The sequence below is a fragment of the Bubalus bubalis genome, chromosome 11 (assembly GCF_019923935.1).
Source record: "Bubalus bubalis isolate 160015118507 breed Murrah chromosome 11, NDDB_SH_1, whole genome shotgun sequence".
Lineage (NCBI taxonomy): Eukaryota > Metazoa > Chordata > Mammalia > Artiodactyla > Bovidae > Bubalus > Bubalus bubalis.
Window position 1 is genome coordinate 19,685,634 of NC_059167.1, and position 25,482 is coordinate 19,711,115.

The 25,482-nt window shown below is 42.2% G+C and overlaps 1 protein-coding gene across 15 annotated transcripts in view; it reads right to left on the reverse strand.

The window, feature by feature from the left end:
- RGS6 (regulator of G protein signaling 6) overlaps positions 1–25,482 on the reverse strand; it is a 639,493-nt gene that overhangs the window by 474,605 nt on the left and 139,406 nt on the right. The window lies entirely within an intron of this gene.

A 25,482-nucleotide genomic window follows, 5' to 3' on the forward strand; every position in this document is an offset into this window, starting at 1 on the left:
ATACCCTCTCTACGCTCAATGGTACTTTCTTCAGAGCAGACTGCTTAACAACAACAAAACAGATCTGACTTTGTTACTGAAAGTACGGTCTGGCTCACCACTCACCACTCTAAAGCTAATACTACAGAGGCAAGGTTGGTGGAAGACAACTTGGTGGAGAGACTTTATATTTTGGGGCTCCAAAATCACTGCAGATGGTGACTGCAGCCATGAAATTAAAAGACGCTTACTCCTTGGAAGGAAAGTTATGACCAACCTAGACAGCATATTCAAAAGCAGAGACATTACTTTGCCAACAAAGGTCCGTCTAGTCAAGGCTATGGTTTTTCCAGTAGTCATGTCTGGATGTGAGAGTTGGACTATAAAGAAAACTGAGTGCTGAAGAATTGATGCTTTGAACTGTGGTGTTGGAGAAGACTCTTGAGAGTCCCTTGGACTGCAAGGAGATCAAACCAGTCAGTCCTAAAGGAAGTCAGTCCTGAATGTTCATTGGAAGGACCGATGTTCAAGCTGAAACTCCAATACTTTGGCCACCTGATGCCAAGAACTGACTCATTAGAAAAGACCCTACTGCTGGGAAAGATTGAGAGCAGGAGAAGAAGGGGACGACAGAGGATGAGATGGTTAGATGGCATCACTGACTTGATGGACATGAGTTTGAGCAAGCTCTGGGAGTTGGTGATGGACAGGGAGGCCTGGCGTGCTGCAGTCCAAGAGGTCGCGAAGAGTCGGACACGACTGACTGAGTGACTCAGTCGGACGAGTGACTGAACTAAACTGAAGGTTGGTGGAAAGAAAAGTTCGCTTTATTTTGGAGGCCAGATGGTTAGAGGATGACTTGTGTCCAAAGACTGATAGCCACCACCCCTCCCCACCCAGTCCCCAATAATCAGTGGGCAAGAGCTTTGAAAGGGGAGTTTCAGTGGTGTATAGGTAGAGGGAAGGGGCTACACTCAGAAACAGCATTGTTAGCTCTGGAAGTCATCTTGAAATTGGTCATGTGGTGGTCTGATCAGTGTCACCTCGACTGTTTTTAGTACTATTAATCTTTAGTTCTAGGGTCGGTTTGCTCCCATTTCTTTGAGGCCAGTTCTCAGAATTGGAGCAGCTTATATCATGGCTACAGTCTGGTCATCCCAGTTAACTTCTTCTGCCTGGTGGGGGTTTCAGTATCTACAAGATAGCTCAAAGGATATGGCTCAGAATATTATCTACAGTCTTTGAGGAGGAACTTAACGTCCTTGATGTTATTCAATGACTAAACTACTATTATTTGGTCTCGTTTGACAGTTTTCCTTTGTTTCTGCATTTCTCACTTCTCTGATTAAATGTATTCTTTGGCTAAAGTTTTTTCTACAAAGGGCAGACGGAGGACATGGGGCAGGGGGTGATGGGGAAGGACCAAAGGGTCCTGCTCTGGCTCATGAGCACATTTAAATGCCCATGAAACAGCCATCTAAGAAATTTTTACTATCCCAGAAATCAATCTTAAACATGTATAACTCTCTCCACTTGTGCCTGAGTCTGAAGCCTGGCTAGGTCAGTTTCTGGCTGCTTAAGTTACTGGTTTCTCATCTAGAAAATGAGAATAATCAAGCTCCTATCTCACAGGGGCATTGGGAGATTAGTGAGTTAATATGTGCTTAGAAGAGTAACTAGTACACAGTAAGTCCTCAAATAAAAAAGGCTGTTATTATGATCACTGTTAAATAAGCCAACTGATGTGAACACTATACAATTCTAAGGGATGCACAGGAACCTTGACACCTCTTAAAATATGTACAAGACATAAGAAAGAAGTCTGTATGTAAGCTGTTTGCACATCTTTCGGTAGTCTTGTGTATATTAGGGCTTTTTGCACTTAGTCAAACCAGTTAATCCTAAAGAAGTCAACCCCGAATATTCATTGGAAGGTCTATTGCTGAAGCTCCAATACTTTGGCCACCTAATCTGAAGAGTTGACTTATTGGAAAAGCCCCTGATGCTGAGACAGATTTTGAAGGCAAAACGAGAAGGAGACAGCAGAGGATGAGATGGTTAGATAGCATCACCTACTCAATGGATATGAATTTGGGCAAACTCTGGGAGATAGTGGACGACAGAGGAGCCTGGTGTGCTACAGTCCACGAGGTCACCAAGAGTCAGACATGATTTAGTGACTGAGCAACAACAGTACATATAATAGGCAATTCCCAGAATAATTTATCCAAGAACAAGGCAGGTAACACAAATAGGAAAAGAGAGTATGGGGTATAATTTTAGAGGAAAAGAGAGAAGGGAGGCTCATTTTCTGTCTGAAGGGAACAGTCGCTGCTTGGTTAGAAACAATAATTGCTAACTGGGAATCAAGGTCCAATTCTGCCAAATCTTCCAAATTTTCAAGAGAAATTAGAATTCTGGATTCTTATGTGCAATCTCCCAATGGTATGTTGGCAACTCTTCAATTATTTTTAAATACCCTGTGCAGGTCAATCAAATTATATCTATGAGACAAATTTGGCTGAATCTGCTTACAGTTTATGTGCTTTAAGCTTGAAGGAAAAATATATCCCCCCTGCCTCAAAAAAAACCATATCCCCAAACTAATGTCTCCCAAGCCACATCTTCCAAAGAATCAATTTCCACTAAAAGGAGATATGAAGGTGTTAAGTATCAATTTTCAGCCATATCCATGCATAGCTTGGGCTCCAGGCTGCTACTGCTAAGTTGCTTCAGTCATGTCCGACTCTGCGACCCCATAGATGGCAGCCCACCAGGCTCCCCCGTCCCTGGGATTCTCCAGGTAAGAACACCGGAGGTATGAAGGTGTTAAGTATCAGTTCTCAGCCATATCCATGCATAGCTTGGGCTCCAGGCAGTCAAGGGCAATTACAGTGAGTGCCTGCTGCATATCCACCCTACCTAGTCTTCAGGGACCAGAAAAAAGTAAGGATGGGCATTTATATCTTAGCCGAGAAGCCAGACACATGTAAGTAAAATGACAGCAAACGTTAGGCTATCTATAACTGCTCAATTGTGTGGTGTCCATTCAAGACTCCACAAGGATCTAGGGGAAGGGAGACTCCAAGGTTCTGGGGGCTCCAAGAGGACCACAAGGAAGGTGTCTCTTGAACTAGACGAGGAGGATAGGGAGCCTTTGGAGGAGATAGAGGACTATGTTCTAGTTATTGTTCAGTCGCTAAGTTGTGTCTGACTCTTTGTGACCCCGTGGACTGCAGCATGCCAGGCTTCACTGTCCTTCACTATCTCCCAGAGTTTGCTCAAACTCATCTCCACTGAGTCAGTGAAATCATCCAACCATCTCATACTCCTCTGTCCCCTTTTCCTCCTGCCATCTATCTTTCCCAGCATCAGAGTCTTTTCCAATAAGTCAGTTCTTCACATCAGGTGGCAGGAGTATTGGAGCTTCAGCATCAGCATCAGTCCTTCCAATGAATATTCAGGTTGATTTCCCTTAGGATTGACTAGTTCGATCTCCTTGCATTCCAAGGGACTCTCAAGAGCCATCTCCAGCACCACCCTTAGAAAGCATCCATTCTTCGGGGCTCAGCCTTTTTTATGGTCCAACTCTCACATCCATACATGACTACTGGAAAAACCATAGCTGTAACTATACGGACCTTTAGTAACAGGGATCAAATGAGCATCCGCACAACTGTCTCAGGTTATTCTAACGTCACTCTCATCTTCGACCTTGGAAAAGTGTGTATGGTCAGTTTATTGTTTTAGTGCTTGTTGATTTTGTCTTGGTCAGGGCAGGATATAAGCCAGCTAATGCAATGACTGCCAGTCACCATAAAAATGACATGTATATCAGTGTAGTTGACTGTGTAGTCGGCTTTCAAACTTTTCCCGAGCCCCTGAAAACTCTGCTTTCTTGACTAACAGTGTTAAGATAAGAGGTGGTCCCTGCCTAGAAGAAGCCACGATCCAAAGAGGGATAAGCCTAGAAATAAGGTGACAGACGTGGGGACTGGAGCTGTGGAGCACCCTGTCCAGGCAGCTGAGATGGCTTCATATGGAAAGCACCAGCTGGGCTGCATCTGGGAGTGAGTGGGAGCCTGCCAGGCAAAGAAGGGGGAGCAAGGCTGTTCCGGGTGGCAGCAGCAACACAGGCAAGGCACAGAATGGTGAAAGCTAGTAGTTTATAGCAGCAAAGATACCCACCCTCTTTTCCACCTCTTCATTCTTGGTCTGTTTGTTAATTATGGCCTTCCTGTGTCTCAGCAAGATAGGAATCTCTGAGGATCCCTATAGATTTTTTTAAACTTGCTCTGCTTTTGCCATTCATTCACATGAAAAGGCAGCAAAGATGAAAAAATCACCAAAGGCCAACATAAAGACAATGATTTCAAGTGCCTATGTTACATGCAGATATATTTAACTGTATCCCTATGGTCTTGACACAAAGAAAGATGATGCTCTTAATAAAATCAATTTTGAGCTCATTTATTTTGGACTAGAATTTTCTCTGCTAGGCCTCCAATACAAGAGGAAATATTCACATATCAAGACTAGAAATCATACATCAGAACAAAGTTCAGAGTTGGTTTTGACTTGAGCTTAGGCTTGTTGTAAGTTTTATGTTTTATTTGCAACTATTAGTATTAAAAGAAATATTTTTTCAAGGTTAACATTTGCTTCTTTTCCCTCTGAAAGGGATGGAAAATTTAAAAGATAAAAGCTGAAGATTTTAACTCCACTCATAATTACCACTGTCATATTTCAAAACGGCATGGAAAGGATAGCCTAGGGTACCAGGATGGCAAATCATAGCATCCTGCTTCATTGTCTGTTACATGCAGCAGTACTCTCACCCTTTTCTTCTCTTTCTGACTAGCTTCTGATGGCTCTTTCAATCCCCAAGAGGAAGAAAAGAAGAAGACTGCAGCACAGTGTCTCCAAAGATGGTCCCCAGTTGACCATGCCTCACACTCTGCCTTTGTCTGGGCTGTCCTTCATAACTGACAAGGTGGATGCTGCCTGACTTCCAAGGTCAGAAGGCTCGCAGCATCTGCCTTGATCTCTTGGAACCTTTAGCTTCAGAATCCAGCCACTAGACTGTGAGAAAAATCCACACGAAGAGGCCGTGTGATGAGCCATCCTGGACATCTGCTCAGCCCAAGTTTTCAGATGACGCCAGCCCCAGCTGCTACTAGAGAGCCTGAGCTTGAGAGGTCTCGGCTGACCCCATCAACTCACAAAGCTGTGGCTAACTACACAGCAAGATACAACCAGAAGAGGAAGGCCAAGGGCGGCAAAGGGAAGCCTGACATTTCAAAAGTGGGTTTTTTGTAACCTGTGGCAACATGGGGAATGAGGTTGAAATTTGTGGCCCAATTTAGCTTTTTTAATTGAATGTAGTTAATAATTATCTCTTGCTTCCTTTCCCTAATGATCACCTGAAGACAATCAAGGCATAAAAGTATGCATTTTCCAAGAATATAAACGGAATTAACAGGTTGCATTTCATGTCTGTGTTTCTTTCTTAATTATCTTCAAGGTCAGAAACAAAAAGGAAAAATAAAAGCAAAATCTTCCGAAACAAAGCCAGATCCGGTTGTCTCCACCAGCAACCTTTATGCTGTCAAGTCCACAAGCAAATGCATTGATACAGGCAGTGTGACAGCTTGGCTATCTTTCCGTTTTGACTGTGGAACTGGCATGACATAAAAATGTACTGGTTTTCCTTTTTCATGATGATGGCATTCGTTTTTACATTACATGCTTAACAGCAAAACTCTCGGGTGCAACATGTGATAGGCTGATGATTGTCAGCTAGTTGCCCTGTCAGTATCTGTTCCCTCTGTGTTCCTTGTCAATACCTTCCACTTTGTTTGAAACCTTAATGTCTCAGCTAAATATCCAGCATTCTGAGCTTTCCAATACCCATGTGAATCTGTTATTGTCATTCAGAATCAAGAGCAAGTCTGCTGGGGGTAGGGGTGGGGGGTTATGATGAAACTTGGCTATCCTGATAAAAAGGGGATGACTAGGGCCGGCATCACCACTTCCCATCTCCTTCCTTTACTATGGACGTGAAACCTGCAGCAGCCATTTTGCAATCATGAGGCAATAAGCATAAGGATGAATGCCAGCGCATTACAAAAAGAAGAACAGAAAGCAAAAAAAGAACCTTGGTGTCTGATGGAACTGCCAAGCAACTAAATGAATCCTAGAAATTGCCTATCTCTTGAGATTCGTCATGTGAGAAAAATAAACCCTACTTGTTAAAACTGCCACTGATTCCATTTTGCATTACCTGCAGTCACATGCGTTTTTTCGTGACAATGCTAAGTTATTCATTAAAACCTAGTAAGCCCTTGTAAGGCTGCATTCAATTACAGATCCTCAAATATAATGTTTCTTCAGACTATACTACGCTCCACATGGTTGATGATGAGGTACATTTTTGCCCACTTCCACCACTCACTTAGATAAGTGACACATTCACACTGAGAACTGGTTCTTTAAATAGCATTTTGCCGCCAAGAGCCAACTACTCAGACTGACAATCAAAAAAAAAAAAAAAAAGAAATCAGACAAAAGAGCATTAGACTTTCAAAAGCTCGGGGGCTGCGAAAAGTAGCAGAGTGATCTGTGGGAGGCTTTTTCCTTGCTTGTGGTGTAATAGCCATAATATTCCTGTTTTTGGAATATACTTGCAGAAACAACTATTGTGGTTATCAAACACCTCAGTTTTGATTTAGCATTTAATCACCCACAAAACCCCATTTATTGTCTCTCTACTCCTCCATGGTTATCAGAATCCCATAATTAAGGCATAATGAAAGTAAACAATGTCACAGAAAACTAGATGTCGTTATAAGAAGAGTAGTTAAGACAAGACAAACGTTCCTAAAAATAGCAATAGAGCCAAGAGGAATTGCTAAGGAGTTCTGTTTGTGTGTGTGTTGGTGGTGATTAAATAGAAGAATCATCTAAGTGAAGTATTTAGGGAACAAACTGCCTCTTGATGGATAATAAACTAATTTGGAGAATTCACATTGGAATCAAGCAAGCATGCCAATTCCGTGAGACCCCTACAAAAATAGCTTTAGCCTCCGGAAAGAGAAGGCTATCTCATCTACAAAAAGCTAAAAATGGGGATGACAACATCTTATCTTCCCTCTAAGATATATACCTACCTTGGTTACTTTCAAATTGATGTGGCATGTAAAACAAGGCATATAAAAATAAAAGAAAACCCTTTATTAAAAAGCCAAAATGTAAACACACTGAAGGTACTGGGATGTGCCAGTCACTGCAGCTGGGCACTACTGGGTATTTAGATGTGAGATTCCTACTGGTTACGGCAAAAAGAGGAAACTCTTTGCTTTACAGTGCTTCCCTTGTGAGATAAAAGGAAGTACATAAATTAACAAGAGAGCAGCACTCTCCTTGTCAGGAATTCTTATGGTAAATTACAACATCCAGATAAATGTTAAGGTTCACCATCTCTCAATAACCTTTATCTTTTTTTTCTGGCACACAACACTAATTAATGTTCTATATTTTTATAACACACTTATATAGTTCATACTTATCTTTAATTAAATCTTTAATTTGTTTGTCTTGCCAAATAATACTATAAACCCCATGAGGAAGGAGGGATTATTCTTGTTCTGTATACCTCCAGAGCCGAGTTGAGTTTCTTACCCATTTTAGGTGCTCACTCCATATTTATTAAATGAATGAATACACTGTTTTGTCAAAGATAAGACTTGACACCCAGAAATCCTCCTGCCCCAAATCCCAAGGTAGAATGTATGCACATGTGCAGAAGGTGTTCTACCAAGAACATGGCCTGAAGGTCTCCAAAAAAGGAACTTGTGGGAACTGCCCTCCCTTCCCTTTAATCTTCTCTAAGAAGACCTTCTTTTTTCACTGGTCTGTGCATGAGTTTGATCATTTAAAGGAGAGCTGCCTATAAAAAAACAATGAACAAGGACCCAGAGCCAACAAGGACCCACAGAGTATAAAGGAACTCTGAAGGCACTGCAAGAATTCTAAAGAGATTCAGCATTTATGTCCAGCCACTCTTGAAGCCTTTCCAAAAAATTGGGGTGGGGGAAGATGGAGTGAGAAAAAAAGAGGACTCAAGACAGATAGAACCTAGAAGATTCTCCGGGAAGAAGAGCCTCTGAAGGAGACTAAGAAAATACGAGATCTTCAGGAGGAGTATCAAGCAACACCAGTATCAGCTTCACTGGGGAAGGGAATTCTCGACAACATCAAATATAAAGAGAACTTCAGTAAGATGAAGTTCATCTGCTGGAGTCAGGAGATCATTGAGGACCTTGCCAAAGCAGTGCTCACTGGCCAAAGATGGTTGCACAAGATATTGACTGAAAAAGGACACCAGCCTGCATTGTGCTCATGAAAGCATCCCCTTTGAGGAATGCTGGCATTTTTCCTAATTGGGACAAAGGTACCAAGTGTGCTGGTGAAGAAACTGGTGGTTTCAGTGGAGTGCAGGAGGCAAAGCCCTACTGCAGTGAGTTGAAGACTAACCAAGAGAGAAAGAGAGGACATGTAGGGTCTAAGCTCAGTCCTCCTATCAGACAATTTTAAATGGACAGAAAGAAGGAGGGAAGAGATGAATTGGGGAGAGGGGTTAGACAATGCAAAGAGGAAAAGGAGAAGGAACTGTGGGGGATGTGGATCTGACTTCTCTTGCTAATAAAACCTAGTGATCATTCTGTTTATCCCTGTGTTTGCAGAGTTGCACCTGAGTTTTAAAGTTTCACATTCCATGCAATTCTCAGAATACCTTGGAAAGTGGGTAATGCAGCATTGTTACTCCTTCCACACTTGAGGAAACTAACATGTAAAAAGTTCAACTAAGTGATGGAGAATGGATGCTGGAATGGACTGAGGATAGACTCTGCCTGCAAATTCAGGGGTCTATGCTAGCACTGTGACTGGGAGCAAGTTGCATCAAACCACTGGGCCTCTGTCTGCATGACTGTTAAATGGAACACATTATATCTCCATAATTATGGAGACATGAGGAGGAACTGGGATATATACAAACACCCAGCATGCTGGCAAACACTGTCAATACCCACGAGCTCTCTTTTCCTTGCTTCTCTGCTTAGAACTCATATTCTAGTTATCCGGCTCCAGGTTGATAATTATCAACCAGATGCCACTCTAGCCATTTACTTATTTATTCCTTTTTAGATTTACCTAAATTTTGGTTTAAAGAAAATCTAAGATATTTACTCTCCAGAAACGAAGTTCCTTAAAGAATTATTATTATTGTTAATAAAACATGCTGTGTTACATTTATCTATCATGTGTGAAAGGAAAATCATTACCATATGTAAAATAGCTAGTGAGAAGTTGCTGTATAACATAGGGAGCTCAGCCCGGTGCTCTGCTCTGTGACACCTAGAGGGCTGGGATGAAGTTGAGGTGGGAGGGAGATTCAAGACGGAGGGGATATATGTATACTTATGGCTGATTAACACTGTTGTATGGCAGAAACCAACACAACATTGTCAAGCAATCATCCTCCAATTTAAAATAAATTTTTTAAAACGGAGTTGGTTTTGCTAAAAAGAGAGCTCTCTAAAATGGAACCAGGAGGAATCCCCTGGTGGGCCAGGGCTTAGGACTCTGTGCTTCCCCTGCAGGAGGCAGGGTTCAATCCCTGGTCAGGGAACTAATAAGGTACTGCATGATGCAGCCAAAAACAAAACTGAATTAAAACAGATAAACAAAACGGAGCCAGGAGGCCGTTGAGGAAGTGTGACTTTCACATCTCAGCTCGGCTGGAATCTGACCTTCTGACTAGTAATTGCCTTAACGCAGGCTTCCAGAACATCTGCCCAGTGTTCCAAAAACTGAAGATACTTATTGGACCCTTTCACCCCAAAACAACTCATGACAACCTATCCCTTAAGGACAAATCTTTCCTTTCTTGCGTCTGGGTCAATCAGAATTCTTGGACAACCATGTGGCTTTTGCCTTTGGAAGCACCTGATCCCTCTTCTTCCTCAGAACGCTTGTTTGGTTTGACCAGACTCTGTGTCTCCCAAACTGCAACCCTTCAGTCAGTTCAGTTCAGTTCAGTCGCTCAGTCATGTCCGACTCTTTGCAACCCCATGAATCACAGCACGCCAGGCCTCCCTGTCCATCACCAACTCCCGGAGTTCACTCAGACTCACGTCCATCGAGTCAGTGATGCCATCCAGCCATCTCATCCTCTGTCGTCCCCTTCTCCTCCTGCCCCCAATCCCTCCCAGCATCAGAGTCTTTTCCAATGAGTCAACTCTTCGCATGAGGTGGCCAAAGTACTGGAGTTTCAGCTTTAGCATCATTCCTTCCAAAGAACACCCAGGGCTGATCTCCTTTAGAATGGACTGGTTGGATCTCCTTGCAGTCCAAGGGACTCTCAAGAGTCTTGTCCAGCACCACAGTTCAAAAGCATCAATTCTTCGGTGCTCAGCTTTCTTCATAGTCCAACTCTCACATCCATACATGCAACCCTTAACACCCCAAATAAAGCTCTTTGTTCTTTGCAGCTTTGATACTGATTATCGTTCAACACATCTTGCAATCCCTGGTAGCGCCAGGGGTAAAGAACCCACCTGCCTATGCAGGGGACATAAGCGACACATGTTCGATCCCTGGGTTGGGAAGATTTCCTGGAGGAGGCCATGGCAACCCATTCCAGTATTCTTGTCTGGAGAATTCCATGGACAGAGGAGCCTGGTGGGCTACAGTCCATGGGGTCACAAAGGGTCGGACACAACTGAAGCGACTTAGCATGCATGCAAGTATCTTGCAATGTGTCTCATAAAATCACCAGTTAACTATACAGCTGTTTCCAATCTCCTTTCCCATCAGCCCACTTGGGAATTGGAGCCCTTGTGTGTGGATGGCAGTTGGTGAAGGGCGAGGGGGTGTCAATGGTGAAAAACTGTCTGGTGGAAACCTGAGAAGATGAACTGTAAGCTGAGGAAGAGAGGAAGTTCCAGACCTGGCCCAGGGAGGAGGCTGGGAGAAAGGATGAGACAGACAGCGCTGTCCCTCAAAGGAATGAAGTATTAGCATATGAAAAATACATAAAACGATTTAATTATCTGGTCCTAGTAAACATTCTTTCCCCACTAAACCATTTCCATCAAAAGATCAGGAAACAGGGCCAAGCAAGTCGCTTTTAAAATTCAACAATGATTCCTCAGCTGAGAAAAAACAAATTGGATAGAGCAGACATCTTCATATCCCTAACAGAAAAGACACAGCATAGACTAATTAACCCAGTTTTGATCATCAGGAAACAAATACACAATGTGTAGGAATATAAACTCAGATCATCCGATGTTGGCCTAATTCTTTTGGCAATATTTATTCAAATGCACACTAGCAGGTCACAGCATTATTAAGTGTTGTTCAGCTGTGCGCTCTTCTTTTCTATGCTTTGTGATTTTACTCTGGAAACATGGGAAGGTTTTCCCCCATGCTCACTGGAGGTGATGTGTGAGACAGACACATATAGCAGTGAGTTTCCATCTTTAATTCTGCTTTCATGTCCTGAACACTTTCTATTTGCCAGGCAGTATCCTGGGTGCCAGTAATTCAGTGGGGAATCAGTCAAGATTCCTATGGGAATTAATGCTAACTGGGGCACCCATAAACATACATGTGACCAGAATAATCTCAGAGAGCAGTAAGGACGATGAAGATAATATGCAGGTGCAGTGAGACAGTGACCCTGAAGCGGGGGGCAGGGATGAGGGCTACTTTAGACACAGTGGTTCCCTTCTGTGAGTCATGACAGTGTTGCAAAGATCTGGAGGAGAAACATCCTAGGGAGGGAACAGAATGTGCAAAAGCCTTGAGGAGGGAATGAACTCAGGGTGACTGACAGAGAGAGAAAAGGCCAGGATAACGAAAACCTGGGCTTCCCAGGTGGCTCAGTGGAAAAGAATTCATCTGCCAAGCAGAAGACTCAAGTTCAATTCCTGGGTCAGGAAGATCCCCTGGAAGAGGAAATGGCAATCCACTCCAGTATTCTTGCCTGGAGAACCCCATGGATAGAGGAGCCTGGTGGGCTACAGTCCGTGGAGCTGGAATAGAGTTGGACACGATTTAGTGACTGAACAACAAGAACCCAGAGACCAAAGGGCCAAATGGCACAAGATGAGGTAGGGAACACAGGCAGGGGCCAGAGTGTGGTGAGTCCCACCAGCATGTAGTAAAATCATGGATGCTATTCTAAGGGCAATGGCAAACCACTAGAAAGGATTTTTTGTCTGCATCAATCAAATGAGTATTTATTCAGTGCTGACATACTCAGAACTGTGATCCTGGTCCCTATCACCAATTTGTTTTCATTTTTAATTTTTTTATTGGCATACAGCCACTTGCAGCTTCTGCTGCACAACGAAGCGAACCAGCCACATGCATACACACATCCCTCCGTCTTGGACCTCTTCCCCCGCACACCCCATCCCCTCCACAGAGAGCTGAGCTGAGCTCCCTGAGCTATGTGGGCTTCCCAGGTGGCGAAGATGGTAAAGAGTCCACCTGCCAATGCAAGAGATGGAAGAGACGCAGGTTCGATTCCTGGGTTGGGAAGATCTCCTGGAGAAGGAACTGGCAACCCACTCCAGTATTCTTGCCTGGAGAATTTCACGGACAGAGGAGCCTGGCGGGCTACAGTCCCTGGGGTTGCAAAGAGTCAGACATGACCGAATGAGCCCACATGCCCTGTGCCATATCTTAGGTTCTCACCAGCTGTTTTATAACTAGCTGTTATACACACGTCAGTTCACATACACCCGTCTCGATCCCCCAATTCATCCTGTTCCTCCCACAATTCCATCACTGGAGAGTTTTTAAGCCAGAGAATGATCTGGTCTATTTCAATCCTTCTAAAGATCACAGTGGCTGGGGACAGAAACAGACAGGGGAGCTGTGCAAGCCTCACAAGTGTTCAGACAAAAGATGATGATAACTTGATGTCAATAACTGTTACGTTAGATGGTCCCCTTCCCCTCTTTGTAGCCTTTCAATGAATCACTTCAAATGAAGTCCCACTCCTGTTTCACCAAAGACAGCAGAAGCCTTACTAGAAAGGCAGTGATACATGGTGAGCACTGGGCTGAGATAACCTCTCTCTCAGCCGGCACCTGGAAGGGGAAAGCGCCTGCAGAATCCAGGAGCCGGTCACTCAGAACCACTGATGTGATCACGGAAACAGGAGTGCATCACAGCTGGCAGTTTCACCCTTGATTCAAATGAACGCCACCCACATTTATTTCTTAGGAAGAAAATGTGCCCCACGGGTCAACGATGAGCAAAAGCATGCTATTTAATCAAAACTCTGCCACCAAAGGAAATTCAGCTGCTGGCAACTCAGAGGACTGGTGCCTTTAAGGACGAAGTTTCCTGTTAAATACAGAGAATTAGGCAGTTCAAAATGACAGTCTTCTCTTTGCTCCTACACCTCCTCACAAGTTCCTACCTACCGGCTTGCCCATTCCCAACTGGCGCCTGATTCCAAAATTTCTCTGATCTGTATCTCTGCCATTAGAGTTAGTAGCTACAGGCTGCTTTGCTGTAACAAAGACTCTCTCCTTTTACCGTCATTCCTCTAGGAAGTGAATCCAAAAAGATCTTGCTGCAATTTATGTCAAAGAGTGTTCTGCCTATGTTCCCTTCTAAGAATTTTATAGTATCCAGTCTCACATTTAGATCTTTAATCCCTTTTGAGTTTATTTTTGTGGCTGGTGTTAGAGAATGTCCTGGTTTCATTCTCTAACATGTAGCTGTCCAGTTTTCCTAATATTCTGTAATAACTTACATGGGAAAAGAATTTGGAAAAGAATGGATATCTGTACTTGGATAACTGAGTCACTTTGCTGTATGCCTGAAACGATGCAACTCTGTAAGTCAGCTGTTGTTGTTCAGTCATTGAGTCGAGTCTTTAAGTCATTTCCTCTTAATCAGAGGTCCCCAACCTCCAGGATCTAATGGCTGACGATCTGAGGTGGAGCTGATGTAGTAATAACAGAAATAAAGTGCACAATAAATAAATGTAAGGCACTTGAATCATTCCGAAACCATCCCCCTTCCCACCCTGTCCCTGGAAAAACTGTCTTCCATGAAACCAGTCTCTGGTGCCAAAGAGATTCGGGACCGCCGTCCTTAATAATTTCCCATCCACAACCTCCTCACTCAGCTCCTTGGCTGTAAAACCCCGCTTGACCTCGCTGTATTCAGAGTTGGACCTGATGACCTCTCTATGTAACCACTGTGGTAGCCCCCCCCCCACGAACTCCCAAAATAAGGTCCTGCTTACTACCTTTAACAAGTATCTGAATAATTTTTCCTCTCACTGTTCTATGAAGATAATAGCTATGAATACAAAAAAATAGAGAACAGCAGAAACTTGAAAAATCTTAAAATTGGAATGGATGAGCTCATTCATGGGACCTATTTCAAAAGATCTTGCATGATGAGAACTGATTGCTCATAATCAGGAGAAACCATCATCATTAATCCACATGTGTGCCTAAAAAAAATCAGTTATAATAATACGGTGGAGAGTCATAAACCTAGGACTTAATCCAAAAAATTAGAACATTACAGTGGCAGGCTGGATGAGAGGGGAGCTTGGGGGAGAACAGATACACGTATGGGCTTTGCAGGTGATACTGGTCGTAAAGAACCTGTCTGCCAATGCAGGAGCCATAGAGACGTAGGTTCAGTCTCTGGGGTGGGAAGATCCCCTGGAGGAGGACATGGCAACCCACTCCGGTATTCTTGCCTGGAGAATCCCACGGACACAGGAACCTGGTGGGCTACAGTCCATATGGTCGCAGAGAGCTGAACACGACTAAAGCGACTTAGCATAGATACATGTATATGTATGACTGAGTTCCTCTGCAGTCCATCTAAAAGTATCACAACATTGTTAATAGGCTACGCTCCAATATAAAATAAAAAGTTTGAAAAAAATTAGAACATTACTAATAGTTAGTTATCCCACTTCCCAACATAACCATTATCTCAAATTTTGTGCTTCCTACTTAAAAAAAAAATGTATTGTTAAGTTGGATGTTTCTGAATTTAATGAAAAGAGTTTTATACTCATTACATTCTTCTGGAATTCCTTTTAAACTCCCAGTCATTATTAAGATTTATCCGTGTTGACAGTATCTATACTTCACTCACGTTTCACGTCTTCATAATCCTCCACTGAGTTACATATTTTTTTAAATGTTTTCATCTTATCTGATGGAGGCAAAATACTCAGAGCAAAATAATCTAACTTATATTTCATAATTATGGTCCTAAGAACACACAATAATAATACTTCAGGGAAACTAGGGTTTAGATATTTAGCAGCTAGAGTAACTGGGGCTTTGTTCATTAGCTGCAGATATTCAGACACTATTTAGCTGACTGATTAGAAAAAAAATCAAGAGGAAAATGCTTATTTTTAACTTCCAGTTAGAAACCTTCAGTCAGTTCACTTGCTCAGTTGTGTCCAACTCTTTGCAACCCCATGTACTGCACCACGCCAGGCCTCCCTGTCCATCACCAACTCCCGGAGCTTGCCTAAACTCATGTCCATCGAGTCGGTGATGCCATCCAGCCATCACATCCTTTGTTGTTCCCTTCTCCTCCTGCCTTCAATCTTTACCAGCATCTGGATCTTTCCCACTGAATCAGTTCTTCGCATCAGGTGGACAAAATATTGGAGTTTCAGCTTCAGCATCAGTCCTTCCAACGAATATTCAGGACTGATTTCCTTGAGGATTGACTTGTTGGATCTCCTTGCAGTCCAAGGGACTCTCAAGAGTTTTCTCCAACACCACAGTTCAAAAGCATCGATTCTTCAGCGCTCAGCTTTCTTCACAGCCCAACTCTCACATTGATACATGACTACTGAAAAAACCATAGCTTTGACTAGACAGACCTTTGTTGGCAAATTAACGTCTCTGGTTTTTAATATGCTATCTAGATTGGTCAGAGCTTTTCTTCCAAGGAGCAGGCATCTTTTAATTTCATGGCTGCAGTCACCATCTGCAGTGATTTGCAGCCAAAAAAAAAAAAAAAAGTCTCTCATTGTTTCCACTGTTTCCCCATCTATTTGCCATGAAGTGATAGGATCGGATGCCATGATCTTAGTTTTTTGAATGCTGAGTTTTAAGCCAGCTTTTTCACTCTCTTCTTTCACTTTCATCAAGATGCTCTTTAGTTCTTCTTCACTTCCTGCCATAAGGGTGGTGTCATCTGCATATCTGAGGTTATTGATTTCTCCCAAAAATCTTGATTCCAGCTTGTGCTTCCTCCAGCCCAGCGTTTCTCATGATGTACTCTGCATATAAGTTAAACAAGCAGGGTGACAATATAAGCTTTGACGTACTCCTTTCCCAACCTGGAACCACTCTGTTGTTTCATGTCTGGTTCTAACTGTTGCTTCTTTACCTGCATACAGATTTCTCAAGAGGCAGGTAAGGTAGTCTGGTATTCTCATCTCTTTAAAAATTTTCCATAGTTTGTCATGATCCACACACTCAAAGGCTTTGGTGAGTCCATAAAGCAGAAATAGATGTTTTTCTGGAACTCTCTTGCTTTTCTGATGATCTAGCAGATGTTGGCAATTTGATCTCTGGTTCCTCTGCCTTTTCTAAAACCAGCTTGAACATCTGGAAGTTCACTGTTCACATACTGTTGAAACCTGGCTTGGAGGATTTTGAGCATTACTTTGCTAGTTTGTGAGATGAATGCAATTGTGTGATAGTTTGAACATTCTTTGGCATTGCCTTTCTTTGGGATTGGAATGAAAACTGACCTTTTCCAGTCCTGTGGCCACTGCTGAGTTTTCCAAATTTGCTGGCATATTGAGTGCAGCACTTTCACAGCATCATCTTTCAGGATTTGAAATAGGTCAACTCGAATTCCATCACCTCCACTAGCTTTGTTCATAGTGATGCTTCCTAAGACCCACTTGACTTCACATTCCAGAATGTCTGGCTCTAGGTGAGTGATCACACCATCGTGATTATCTGGGTGATGAAGATCTTTTTTGTATAGTTCTTCTGTGCATTCTAGCCACCTCTTATTAATACCTTCTTCTTCTGTTAGGTCCATGCCATTTCTGTCCTTTATTGAGCTCATCTTTGCATGAAATGTTCCCTTGATATCTCTAATTTTCTTGAAGAGATCGCTAGTCTTTTCCATCCTATTGTTTTCCTCTGCGTCTTTGCATTGATCACTGAGGAAGGCTTTCTTATCTCTCCATGCTATTCTTTGGAACTCTAAATTCAATTGGGTATATCTTTTCTTTTCTCCTTTGCCTTTAGCTTCTCTTCTTTTCTCAGCTATTTGTAAGACCTCCTCAGACAACTATTTTGCCTTTTTGCATTTCTTTTTCTTGGGGATGGTCTTGATCACTGCCTCCTGTACGATGTCATGAACCTCCATCCATAGTTCTTCAGGCACTCTATCAAATTTAATCCCTTGAATCTATTTGTCACTTTCATTGTATAATTGTAAGCAATTTGCTTTAGGTCATACCTGAATGGTCTAGTGGTTTTCCCTACTTTCTTCAATTTAAGTCTGAATTTGGCAATAAGGAGTTCATGATCTGAGCCACAGTCAGCTCCCGGTCTTGTTTTTGCTGACTGTATAGAGCGTCTCCACCTTTGGCTGCAAAGAATATAATCAATCTGATTTTGGTATTGACCATCTGGTGATGTCCATGTGTAAAGTCTTCTCTTGTGTTGGTGGAAGAGGGTGTCTGCTATGACCAGTGTATTTTCTTGGCAAATGTCTGTGAGTCTTTGCCCTGCTTCATTTTGTACTCCAAGGCCAAATTTGCCTGTTACTCCAAGTATCTCTTGACTTCCTACTTTTGCATTCCAGTCCCCTATGACCAAAAGGACATCTTTTTTTGTGTGTTAGTTCTAGAAGTTCTTGTAGGTCTTCATAGAACCATTCAACTTCAGCTTCTTCAGCATTACTAGTTGGGTATAGGCTTGGATTACTGTGATATTGAATGGTTTGCCTTGGAAACAAACAGAGATCATTCTGTTATTTTTGAGACTGCACCCAAATACCGCATGTTGGACTCTGTTGACAATGAGGGCTACTCCATTTCTTCTAAAGGATTCTTGCCCACAGAAGTAGATATAATGGTCATCTGAATTAAATTCGCCCATTTCAGTCCATTTTTATTCACTGATTCCTAAAATGTCGATGTTCACTCTTGCCATCTCCTGTTTGACACTTCCAATTTACCTTGATATATGGACCTAACATTCCAGGTTCCTATGCAATATTGTTCTTTACACCATCACCAGTCACATCCACAACTGGGCATTGTTTTTACTTTGGCTCCATCTGTTCATTCTTTCTTGAGCTATTTCTCCACTTGTCTCCAGTAGCATATTGGACACCTAGCGACCTGGGGAGTTCATCTTTCAGTGTCCTATCTTTTTGTGTTTTCATACTGTTCATGGGGTTCTCAAAGCAAGAATACTGAAGTGGTTTGCATTCCCTTCTCCAGATTTTTCTGAGGTGGAGAAAAAATATTTTTTTAATTGACATATAGTTGACTTACAGTATTGTGTTAATTCTTGCTGTATCACAAAGTGACTCAGCTGTACCTATATATTCTTTTTTTAGTATTTTTTTCCAGTATGGTTTATCATAGGATACTGAATACAGTTCCTGTGCTGTACCGTAGGATCTTGCTGTTTATCCACTCTGTATACCCTAGTTTACTTCTGCTAGCCCCAACCCCCTCCCCCTTGGCAACCACCAGTCTGTTCTCCGTGAGTCTATTTTTATTTCATCTATTGGTTCATTTTGTGTGACGTTTTAAATGCCACATATAAGTGGATATCATACAGTATTTGTCTTTTTCTTTCTGACTCAGTTCACTTAGTATGATAATTTCTCATTGCATTCATGTTGCTAAAATGCTGCTGTTCTTTTTACGGCCGAGTAGTATTCCAGATCCATTCATCTGTTGATGGTTAGGTTGTTTTCATGTCTTAGCCACTGTGAATAGTGCTACTATGAACATAAGGGTGCATATATCTTTTTGGATTATAGCTTTGTCTGGATATATGTCCAGGAGTGGGAATGTTGGATCATATGGTAATCCTATTTTTAGTTTCCTGGGGAATCTCCATACCATTTTCCACAGTGGCTGCACCAACCTACATTCCCACCAACAGTGTAGGAGGGTTCCCTTTGAGGGGGAGAGATGAGGGGGAGAAAAATATGCTCTAATACAGTACAATAAGGTAAAAAGAGAAGATGTTAGAGCAAAGAAGAAAGAGAGATGACCTTGTGCTTCAGCTGCGTCTGATTCTTTGTGACCCCATAGACTGTAACCCACCAGGCTCCTCTGTCCATGGGATTCTCCAGGCAAGAATACTGGAGTGGGTTGCCATTCCCTTCTCCAAAGGATCTTCCCAACCCAGGGAGTGAACCCACATCTCCTGTGTCTCCTGCACTGCAAGCAGATTCTTTACCACTGAGCCACTGGGAAAGCCTAGAGAAGGCCTTAAGAAAATGCAAAATGTCGCTGGGAACATTTTCACAGTTACAAAGCAGCAATGCCCAGCCTAGAGTAAAATGTCTATACCGCTCCTTCTGGATGTAAAGATTGAGGCACAAACCAAAGAGAAGAACCCATACAATTAAAATAACAAAGGCAAACATTGTGGGGAAAAAAATGATGCCTTTAGTCCAAAGGAATGCACAGGTGTCCTCCAGCAAATATTATGATGTTGTGATCCAGAACACAGGGGTGAAACTGTTTTATCTCCCACAGCATCTTATCAGCAGGGAGCGGGAGGTAGAAACTGGTTCCCCTGTTACTTCTCTGGATGCACAGGCAGCTTCATTTGAGCCTTTTCTAAGACAGTGATCATTCAGTGTACTTTATTCCTGAGATTTAAAAAATAAAAAAATGACTTTGGTATGTCTCTAAGGGGAAAGACCAGAAATATACATCAAATTGGCTTGGCATTACAAGAAGAGGAGGGGGAAAAGACACATACAGTCCCAATTTCTGCACTCTTGGAATTAATCTTTTTAAGAAATGATGGGCCAGGAGAGCCTGGCAGGCTACAGTCCATGGGCTGGCAAAGAGTCAGATATGACTGAGCATGTAATAAATGATTAAGATATCTGCGTGGGAGTCACGAAGAGAACATTCAATAAATGTTAATTCCTTTCCTTTTTATGTTCTTAGTTCCTTATCCTCATGTCTTATTTTGCAAAGAAAATGACTCTCAGTCATTCTACATGTATGGAGTCCAAATAAAGCCCAGTAATTAACAACCTAATTAGCATAATTCATGTTAACCTTGAAGCTAATGATGCCCAAGGTACTGAGCTTCTTATGCAGTAGATTTCTTTAGGAAACGAATCAGGGGTGAGGCCAGGGGATTTCAGATTGAAGATCCTTCCAGAAATGCTTTCCACTTGCTTAGATATTTTAAAGATTTTATAGTCTAGTTTACCATTTGAGAACAACCCGGGCTTTGGGGAGACAAGTAACCACAATCCAGACACGGAGTTGCTGAAAATTAACTTTGTTTTTTTCCGTTTTTTATGTATGTGCAAGTTTCAGCAGAAAAAAATCAATAAACAGGCTTTGACCCAATATAGGCAGGCCTGAGACAGTTCACCTGCTGAGTCCCCCTCTGATTTTGCCAAAAACAACAAAAGTGCGAAGCAAACGCTCACAGTAGCTGCTATGGCAATCATGCATTCTCCTCACCTGAGAAAGGGTCTGTTTTTCATCTGAGGCAAGGGGAATTATAGGATCTGTTCGATCTTATAATTCAATTTCTTTATTTTATAGATGAGTACCAAAGCTGCAACCAGTCAAGTCTTGCAGACTTGCAGAGCGACCTTAAGTGCTTAGTCCAGAAAATTCTAGTCTATGACTCATTCCAAAACCACCGTGTTTTTAGCAGGAAAAAAAGGCAAAGGTCTATGCAACGTGGAATTTCAACACATGACCATTGCCATTACTGACAATTCTCAACCCTGATGCTTTGTGGTATCGGTGCTAATGAACTTCGCTGTGAAGCTAGAATGACCTCCCTCCCTGTCTTCCAGGCTGCTCAGTCCCCAAGTACAAGATGGACAGGCAAGCCTGTCTAATTCAGGCCATTTTCCCACGTGTCACTTCTGGCTCCTGCTCAAGCAATATACAGGCTCTTGGATCTGTTTTTTGTTTTTGTTTTTTAATAAGAACCTGCTTACATTCATTAGAAATATCTTTAGCAGAAAGTCTGGCCAACAACAAGACTGGGAATGAAATAGAGAATAGCATGAAATTCAATGCAATCAGTTAATTTTTAGTAATAGTCTAAAACTCAACAGCTTGGAGCTGTCCTTTCTGACACCTCAGGAGACCAGCCTCTTAAAAGGGAGCATCAGGGGTGGCAGTGGGTTCTTGGTGGTCTCTACAACACCCAACCCTCCCCTCTTCAGCCTTGTACTTCAGCAGAAAGTAGCCCTCTCCTCAGCTCAGGGGTGAAATTCTGGTTTGTCTGTCAGGGTTTCTCGGCACCACTGAGAGTTTGAGTTGCAGGCCTCTCTGCTGTGGGCCTGTCCTGTGTACTGTAGGCTGTTTGGTAGCTTCCCTGGCCTCCACCCACTAGATGCCAAGAGCACTCCTCAGCTGTGACCACCAGAGCCGTCTCCACACCTGGCCAAGCGTCACCTGGGGTGAACTCGGCTGTGCTTGGGAATCACTGGTTCTATGCCAGTTATGGGAATTTCATTCTTTCTTAAGGGTGGTTTAAGCATGTGAGTGAATTCTGAGTACTGAGAACCTAAGTATTTCTTTTATATAGTTATGCTGTGGCTGGGAGACAGGGATGGAATGGAGCCTCAATTTTTCTCTGGATGCTTTTTTGTAGTTTTTGTTTTTTGGCCACACTGTGCAGTAGGCAGGTTCTTAGTTGCCCGGCCAGGAATCAAACCCCTGCACCCTGTGGTGTCTTCACCACTGGACTGCCAGGGAAGCTCCTTTCTCCAACGCCCCACCCCCCAAAAAACAATGAATGTCATTCATTCACTCTCCTACCTTGAAATACAAGTTTGAAGTTGGGTCACTGCTGCTGCTAAGTCGCTTCAGTCGTGTCTGGCTCTGTGCGACCCCATAGACGGCAGCCCACCAGGCTCCCCCGTCCCTGGGATTCTCCAGGCAAGAACACTGGAGTAGGTTGCCATTAAGCTTTCAACATCCTTCAGTACAAGTAAGCATTGGACCAGTTTTACAATGAGTTTTCTAGGGGGATTCTGGAAAAGGTATCTTCACTGTCCCTTGGACAGCAAGGAGATCAAACCAGTCAATCCTAAAGGAAATCAACCCTACATATTCATTGGAGGGACTGATGCTAAAGCTGAAGCTCCAATACTTTGGCCACCTGATGTGAAAAGATGACTCACTAGAAAAGACCTTGATGCTGGGAAAGACTGAAGGAAAAAGGTAGAGAGTGCGGCAGAGGATAAGATGGTTCGATATGGTTAGATAGACTCAATGGACATGAACCTGAGAAAACTCTGGGAGATGCTGAAGGACAGGGAAGCCTGGTGTGCTGCCGTCCATGAGCTAGCAGAGTCAGACACGACTTACAGAGTGAAAAACAACAAAAGGAAATGGGAAAGGCAGACACTGTTACATCCGGAGGCGTGTACCCAGGTCTCAGCACGCCCGTGACTCCTGTGCCGATAGGGTGACCGCATGAGGACCTGGCCTGAGGTGGAGCTGGCGAGCTCTTGTTACTGGAATGAAATCGTTTCTTTAAGCCAATTTGAGTTGGGGATTTTTGTAACTTTCAGTCGAAGGCATCTTAATAAAATATCCTATTGTACTATCCTTTATGAATATTTATAAAACCATATTGACATCCAGGATTCAAGTTCCAAAACACTATCATTATGCTTATTTCCCCCCTAAAACTTCTTTCTGCTGCTTGAAGCATTCCTGTCATCATCCTCTAAATCACAAACAATTGTCCAAGTACCATTAGGAAATAACTGAATGGCTGTAACTCCTGTCTTCTAGACAATATTTTAAAATATGTTTGTTGTTGTTCAGTCTCCCTGTCATGTCCAGCTCTTTGCGACTTCATGGACTGCAGCATGACAGGCCTCCCTGTCCCTCACCATCTCCCAAAATTTGCCCAAGTTCGTATCCATTGCATTGGTGATTCCATCCAGCCATCTCATCCTCTGATGCCCTCTTCTCCTTCTGCCCTCAATCTTTCCCATCATCAGGGACTTTTTCAATGAGTCATCTGTTCACATCAGATGACCAAAACACTGGAGCTTCAGCTTCAGCATCAGTCCTTCCAATGAGTATTCAGGGTTGATTTCCCTTAAGATTGACTGGTTTGATCTCCTTGCTGTCCAAGGGACTTTGAGGAGTCTTCTCCAGCACCATAGTTTATACTTTTTTAAAAAAGATTAAAAATAATAATAATAACAAGAGGTTAATACTTAACTCTTGCTTGGGCTAAATGAGAACTTACTGAATTGTTTTCTTTCTTTTTTTCAAGGAGAACAAATATAAGAAGAAAAAGTAGGTGTGGTAATAATAATTTTTAAAAAGAGAGAACACTTCACCAACTTTATAACTTCAGTTTTCAGATTGAAAAGCTTTACTAAGATGAAGACAGACTTGCATTTTGAGAATAAAAGGGCTCATAAATCCTACTCAGGCTTAATAAGAAAAAAAAGTCATCTGTACATATTCTGGAGAAATTTCAAGGGGAAAGGGGAAAATTCTGCACTCTTCCATAGAGATAGAGCAAGTAATTTAAAAAGGAAAAATAATTTCAACACTGGACTTCTCATTTGCAACACTGATGACAGATACCAATGAAACAGGAAAATACATATTTGAGGGGGAAAAATGATATTTTTGGAAACAAGCTCAAGAAAGCATACAAGCACTAGGCTCTAAGGCAGTATATCCCCATCAAATAAAAATTAAACAAAAGCAAAGATCTCAAGGGGAAGATGAAGACTATAAGAATCAGTGCTGAGAAGTACTTTTTTAGGAAAATAGGTTAAATATATGATAATATAGCTAAGTCAAAGTAGATAATATACATGTGACTAGTGATATGTTTAAAAAGCTTTGATCCTTTAAACAATAGAAGCATGCTGCAAAAAAGTTAAGAAGTTAATAGCATCTTAAAACTACAATTCTAAATTAATTCAACTAGCCCCAGAATTTTCAAGTAAGGAGTAGAGGGGAAAAAATAATGACACAGAAGCCTGTACATACCTTTCCTCAATTCAGAAAGAGTATGTGGGTTAAATGGCTTCCTAGGTGGCTCAGGGGGTAAAGAATCTGTCAGCAATGCAGGAGACACAGGTTCAATTCCTGGGTTTGGAAGATTCCCTGGAGAAGGGCATGGCAACCCACTCCAGTGTTCTTGCCTGAAGAATCCCATGGACAAGAAGCACCTGGCAGGCTACAGTCCACAGGGTCGCAACGAGCTGGGACTGAAGTGACTGAGCACACGTGCACATACATGTGGGTTTAGAACCTAATAATAAACACCTTAGCTGGTGTAGAACATCTAAAATGTTCGTTAATTTTGGTGTATCTGTAGAGAAATATGGTTTGATATAGGACTGTTAAAAACAGGAAGATAAGCATTGGCAAAATAGACGTTTTTAATTGAGCTAAGAATCACTAGGGGTAAAGGAAATGTACAAATTCCAATACATTCAGTAAAAGTACAAAAGGAAAAAATAGAAACACTTAAATACAAAAGAAGATGGAGGAAATCATTAAAGACATGAGCTATAACTGAAACAGGTGTATGAAGTTTGAGATATGGATGCAGAAGAGTAAGGGGGTGGTCTCAGTGTAGTGGCAGGCTGACATTGTGGGACTGGGCTCATTTCACTGGGCTAATTGTCAACAGGGCTCTAGGGGAGAGAAATCCTGCTGTAGGGGGATTTGAGAATTTTGACACCCTCATTGAGAACTTGGGGAAAAAAATACCTGAGGGGATAAAGACAGGTAATGCCTGTAGGCTAGCTTCGGCCAAAAGACTTAATACTACAACGATACTGATTCTCCCACGAACTAGCTAACCACTTAATGTAGTCTAAATACAGCTACCAAAGTTCTTGGAACTTTACAAAATGTTTAACACTCATTTAAAAGAATAAACATTCAAGAGTAGACTGAAAAAAAATTTAAAGAGTAACAGGTGTATTTGCGGAACCCATATGGCTTTATAGGTAGATATAAATAGATATCCTGCTGTAGTCACATGGTGAGGAACAGACACAGAAAAAAGACAAGTTAAAGGAAGAATTAGACCAGATTTTGCAAGAGCATCTAATAAATATTAAAAGTGGCATTTCAACATCACTTTCCAGTAGTTTTATAATCATGCCATCAAAGTCAGAAACAATCAAAAAAAAAAAGACTGAAAAATAGGATTACATAAA